Here is a 5834-nt window from a genome sequence, read left to right as displayed (position 1 = left end):
CTTCCTCCCCCAGCTCTTGCTGGTGACCCCCACAGCCTCTCCCTATCCCCTCCTCCTCCTCCTACACCTCTCCTTTGATAACAAACGGTTATCGTCTTTCGTCTTTGGAAGTTTCTTGTGCTGAGCTGTCCCTCACTATTCACAGGCCCCTGGGGATCTCTCCCTTCCCCAGACACCTGTAGTAGTCTCAGGGTCCACATGCAGGAGGGCAAGACTTCCTGTCCTGGCAGCCACTGTGCCATGAAAAAGGCCCCACTTGTGTCGAGGTTGACCTTTGGGGAGGAGCTTTGTGTTGCCTCCTGGTGTTCAGGCCTCCTTCTGGCTTTGCTTCTGTCTGATAGGAGCAGCCATCAGGACCCCAGCAAATCTCTGTGCTTCTGCTGCTAGAGGGTAGGGACGAGGCTGGCAGTGGTTCCTATGGCTCTGGAATCTCAAGGTCTTCCTCAGTGTGGATGGCATGTGGGAGGCCAACAAAATGGCCCTTCCTGCTTAAGGCTGAAGAATGCCCAGTCCCATCTATGCACACACCATTCACCGTTGAACTCTTCCTGATGGCAAGCAGGCAAGGCTGTGGTTTCTACCAGATGAGATCATTTGGGTCCTGTCGCCATCAACACGGGCATATAAATACCTACTTACATCCCTGCATGCACATCCCATGGACCACAATGTGCCCTGAAATAGTTAGGAATGCAGCCCTACACAAAATCGAAAACTTACTTAAAACACGATGAGATATTTGGGTTTTGAGTTTTGTTTGGTTTGGTTTTCATTCAATCATGTAGTTCTCGTGTGAACTTTGTGGGTGACAACATCCTGTTGCTGTGTCAAAAGGTTGGACACGCCTGTTTGCACGTTTGGGCCTCACTGTGTCAATACTGAGGGAGCAGGGTGTTGAAGCAGTGGGGCCTGGTCGGAAGTCCTTCCTGGCTCCAGTCTTGACTCTAGTTTCGTCTCACACTTACTTCTTCCAGCCGCCTCCCATTTCTTCTCTCCCCTTGTTTAAAATCCACTCTACACTGGGCTTAATTTTGGGTTGTACCAAACAACCTGTCCAAAAAGGCACTGGGGAAAACAGCCTACCTACCTATGTGTGCTTGTTGTTTTTTTGTGACTTGACTCAAGTTAAGAGTCTTCTGGGAAGAGGAAACCTGAATTGAGAAAATAGCGCCATAAGATCGGCCCGGCAGTAAGTCTATGTGACATTTTCTTTGCTAATGATGGCTGTGGGAGGGCCCAGCACACCGTGGGTGGTGCCACCCATGGGCAGGTGGTCCTGGGTTATATAAAAAAGCAAATGGAGAAAACGACGAGGAGCAAGCCAGTCAGCAGCATTCCTCCATGGCCCCTGCTTCCCTTTCCGCCTCCGGGTGCCTGCCCTGCGGTCTTCCTGCCTGGCCTTTTCTTCATCATAAACTGTGATTGGGACACGTGAGGCTGATAAACCATTTCCTCCACAAGCCACTTTTGGTCACCGTCTTTATCTAGGCAATAGAAAGCAATACAGACACCAAGTCAGTATGGCCCAGTCCTGTAGAAATCTTCTCCAATGCGAATTACCTAGATGAATCGCAGGTCTTAGGATTTAAAAGAATAATTATAAACAGAAGCAAGGAAGTGAAGGGGTTTGAGGGGGTCACAACCTCTTGAATCACTTAAAGAGGACAAGAATAAAGTCCCAACTGAAGTCCAAGAGAAGACAAATCAGTGGCTGGATGGAGTAATGAGCACCTCAGGACTGAAAAGGTGAACTCAATGAAGAGGCGTAAATATTGAAGGAAACTCGGTCTGAAATGGAGATAGAATTGAAAAACTCAGTATCCTGTTTGTTAGGGACACTCAGAGAACAGGACACTGGACACCTTCAGGCAAACAGCTTTTATTGTGTGTGTGAGGATTCAAGTCCTGGTGGAAAGAACCAGACCAGATCCTATCCATACAGAGATCTGTTTGGGAACATATATTTTAATGGCTACTTTAAACCCATTGTGTGGGTTTAAATAGCTTTTATGTCAAGGAAGGGAAGAAGGCTTGGGGAGCATTGCAAGGTCACACGTAGCACTAGTTGGAGACTAAACTGAGTGGTGGTCTCTTTGTCCTTCCTTCAAGGCCTCCTGGAAGGCTTCCTAAGCAAAGAGGGGATTGTTGCAGAGATGTCTTGAGGTTTCTGTACACCCAAGGGCATGGCTCGGTCATGGCTGTGGCTGCATTTGGTTGTGGTGGCCCTGGGTCTCAAGGGAGTCTACTACACATTGAGAAGACTCCATAGAAAGCCTTCCTAGGAGAATGGATCAAGTAGAAGATAGAATGTCAGGACTTGGAGACACAGTAGAGCAATTGGAACACTGAAACAAAGAAAATTAAACATTTAAAAAGGAATATGCAAGAATTTGGGACACCAAGAGGCCCAAATTTGTGAGTTACTGGTATAGAGGAAGAAGAATCTCAGGTCGAAGAGAATGAACGGGATGTACAGAGAAGGTCCAGGGTGCAATGCAGCTCTTAAGATATGCTCTCTGTGAACTACTGACTCCGTCAGGCCACAGTCTCTTCTTACCTGTGACCCGCTCTCAAAATACCAATCTGTTGAATATAGCCCAGGGATTGATCCCTTAAAATGCTCAAAATCTGATAATGTTCACCGAACACGTCCTCACAGAGATGTGCTCCGCTAATTTCCCAGGAGTTTCTTAATCTTAGCAAGCTGACAATCAAGGTTAAGTATCACAGCAGCATAAAGATGCCCAAGGAGCAGGTGAAAGGTTGCAAACATCACTAACCATAATGAGGATTAAGACGAAAACACAAGAAAGACTTCTGGTTTCTAGATCTGCCTGAAGGAGCTTGGACCTTTCCAGTTCATCCTCACAGCACCCACGTGAACCGGCTGGAAAGCAAATGGCTCTTCTAGGTTGTGCAAGAGGCGAGGACACTAAGGAGGAAATCAGTAAAACTTTGGAGTTCAGAGTTAAAGGCACACGGTCACAGGCACCCTAAGACCTTATCACACTTCCCTGACCCTGCACACTAGAGGTCTAATTCTGCAGTTCTTTTACTTGGAGCAATTGTGTCTGGTCACCTAGAAAAAGCCCCAGGCACTGCACAAGCAAAACGCTCGACCGGAAGGAGAAAGCGAGTTCAGACGAATCCACGCTGGGAGGTGCGGAAGTGTGTTTCCCGAGGTGACCAGCAGGGGGCGCGGGGCGGGAAGGGCCTTCGGGGCTCGTGCGGTTGCGGTTCCCTGGAGTGAAGGGAAGCTGATGTTAGGTCGGGAGTGTGCGTGAGCCGGGCGGAGAGCGCGCTTGAGCCTGGCTGACTGCAGTTTTGGGAGAAGGCGAGCTGGGCGTTGTACGTAGTTTTCACTCTCCACCCCTCCCAGTGTTGGGATTGCGGTGACGTCATGCTAACTCATAGCTAACTAGTATTTTAACGGCTTCTGCAGCTGCCGGCTCTGGTGGCGCAGGCCGGAAGGATTTGCTGAAGGAGGCAGAGGCAGGAGGATCTAGAGTTCGAGGCCAGCTTGGGCTACACATTATTTTTTTCATTTTTTTTTAAGCCCTCCTCCCAATTTATCTCCTGGGATGCTCCGTCTTCTCTAACCTCAACAAAAAAACAAATCCACAGGCCTACACACCACCCCAAACATCCCTGTACCTGCCACAGTTCCAAGCCCCACTCTCCCCCCACTATGCCTACCCGCGCCCGCACCCAGCTCGCACCAACTCCTCCAGCCTCTCAGGCACCAGTGCACTTTACAAGCTCTTGCCCACGCAAAATTGCACACGCCCGACCCTCGTGTCCTCGCTCCACACTCCTCTCCTGACACGATCCCTTCACTCCAATCCGTGTCCTCGGCCCTCCCGACCCTTAGGCTTCATTTCGCTAGTGCTGCACGGGCGAAGCAGTAAGCAGCGGTCGCCCAGACCAGAAACGATCGCAGAGAGTTCGGCTTTTGTTTCTGTGTATGTGTGTGTGGCAGAAACTCGTGGAATGGAGATGTGAAATACTCAATGGCCACAGCAGTTGGCCACGCCTGCTACCTACATCAGATCTAGATTCGCCCTCGTTGACGGGCTGGAGGGATAGCTCAGCCGTTAAAGGCTAGGCTCACAACCAAAAATATAAGAGTTCGGTTCCCAGCACCCACGGCTGTCCCTCCGGCTACCTTTTTCGGCTTACGCGGCACACAAAATTAAAAAGTGAAAAACTAAATAAAAAAATTTCCATCCCGTCTCTCTTCACTACGATGAAAAAATTTTTTTGACAACTTTTTTTTTTTAACTCAGTTGCCTTTAGGCAATTTTAATCAGTTAAATTAATTGGTTTTACTAAAGCCAGCTTCAAGCCAGCACCACTCCCAGTGCTCAGGGACACTCACAGACACAGAGAGCCACACTTCTCGTCTTCTCTGCACCATCTCCCTTCTGCCTGGTGATTTTGACATCAGCTTCAGGGCTCGCAGTGTGGGGCTCACAGCGAACCCCCGGCCAAAGAGATCTGCATTCCCACACGCCCTCCGCATCCCACCCTGCATGTGACCCACGGACGTGTGCTCTGTGTCTGCTCTGTTCACTTAGCACGATGACCTCTTTCACCTTCATTGGACCCGGTGCGTTTTCTTCCTCCCCCCATTGCTGCTGCTCTCCGTGGCTATCATCCCAACTGTCACCGCCTTTCCTACTCCCACTCCCCCCCCTTTATCTTTTCCTCTTCTTCCCTTTTAAAAGTATTTGTTGACACCTCACACCCAGACCCACCCCACCCCCGCCTTAAGCCACTAGGAACAACATTCCCAATAACTTTTGTCTTATCCTGGGCTCTTGTGCTGATCTGTCTCTTGCTATTCAACAGGGACCTCAGGGATCTCTTCCCGGGACACCTGTAGCAAGCCCAGGTACACATTCTGGATGAGGGGACAACCCTTCTTGAGATGGCAGCCAATGTGCTTGTCTGCTCACTGACAGAGGTCCTCAGGAGTGTCAAGACTGACTTGCCCTACAGCTCTGGCTGTTTCCCTAAGGTCTGAAATGATGCCGGCTGCCAGCAGGACACCAGCATCCTTGGTACTGCTACAGGAGGATGGTCCCAGGTAGTGGCAAGAGATTAGAATCCTGTGGTCCAAATGCGTGAATGAAACTATTGTATAAAATTATTGTATAAGATTATGATCCCCGCAGGCCCTTTCCTATTATCTGAGAGCCTGGCCTGGGCTAAGCTACGTGGACTAAATCTGCTTGGATGTCTCCTGAGAATTTTCTGGATTAGCAAGTGGGTAAGGGTTGTAGAAAGGCCGAGCAGGGAAAGAATTCTTAATTTCCCTGTCCGGCAACTGACCCCAGCAACCTAACTCTTTGGGTTCTCAATGAGCAAGAAAATGGCCCCTTCAGCTGCCTCTGGAAAAGGCCAGTAAGTCCAGAGACAGAGCTGGAGTAGGAAAAGCTGCAGGCAGCGGCCACAGGGTAGAGAAGAGGGATCTGTGTTCACAGATCAGCCAAGTAAAGGGGGGGGGGGGGGGGGCGCTGGTGACGCTCGTGTGGGGCTGTGATGCTCTTTGTCCTAGCTAGGTTTTCATTGCCGTGACAAAACACCACGACCAAAACCAACTTGGGGTGTAACTATCAGCCTCCAGTTGACAGTTCACCCGGAAAGAAGCTGTGGCCAGAACTGAAGCGGAAACCCCAGAGAAACACTGCTTACTGGCTTGCTCTTCATGGCTTGTGTGTATGCTTTCATTTATTCTTCCAGACCACACACCTAGAGGTGGCACAGCCTACAGGGGATGGGCCCTTCCACATCTATCATCAGTCAAGAAAACGCCCCCCAGACTTGCCCAC

At 49.9% G+C, this 5834-nt stretch overlaps 1 long non-coding RNA gene across 1 annotated transcript; it reads right to left on the bottom strand.

The window, feature by feature from the left end:
* Positions 1 to 1863: 1863 nt before the first annotated feature.
* On the bottom strand, positions 1864 to 3425 carry LOC131906133 (uncharacterized). Its single transcript, XR_009378123.1, has 2 exons — positions 3080 to 3425; positions 1864 to 2345 (listed from the first exon to the last, which is right to left on the bottom strand). It is a non-coding gene; the product is annotated as an uncharacterized LOC131906133 (long non-coding RNA).
* Between the last annotated feature and the right edge of the window lie 2409 nt (positions 3426 to 5834).

Source organism: Peromyscus eremicus, chromosome 3 (assembly GCF_949786415.1).
Source record: "Peromyscus eremicus chromosome 3, PerEre_H2_v1, whole genome shotgun sequence".
NCBI lineage: Eukaryota > Metazoa > Chordata > Mammalia > Rodentia > Cricetidae > Peromyscus > Peromyscus eremicus.
The sequence above is the reverse complement of the archived record's forward strand: the minus strand, read 5'-3'. Positions and strand labels throughout refer to the sequence as shown.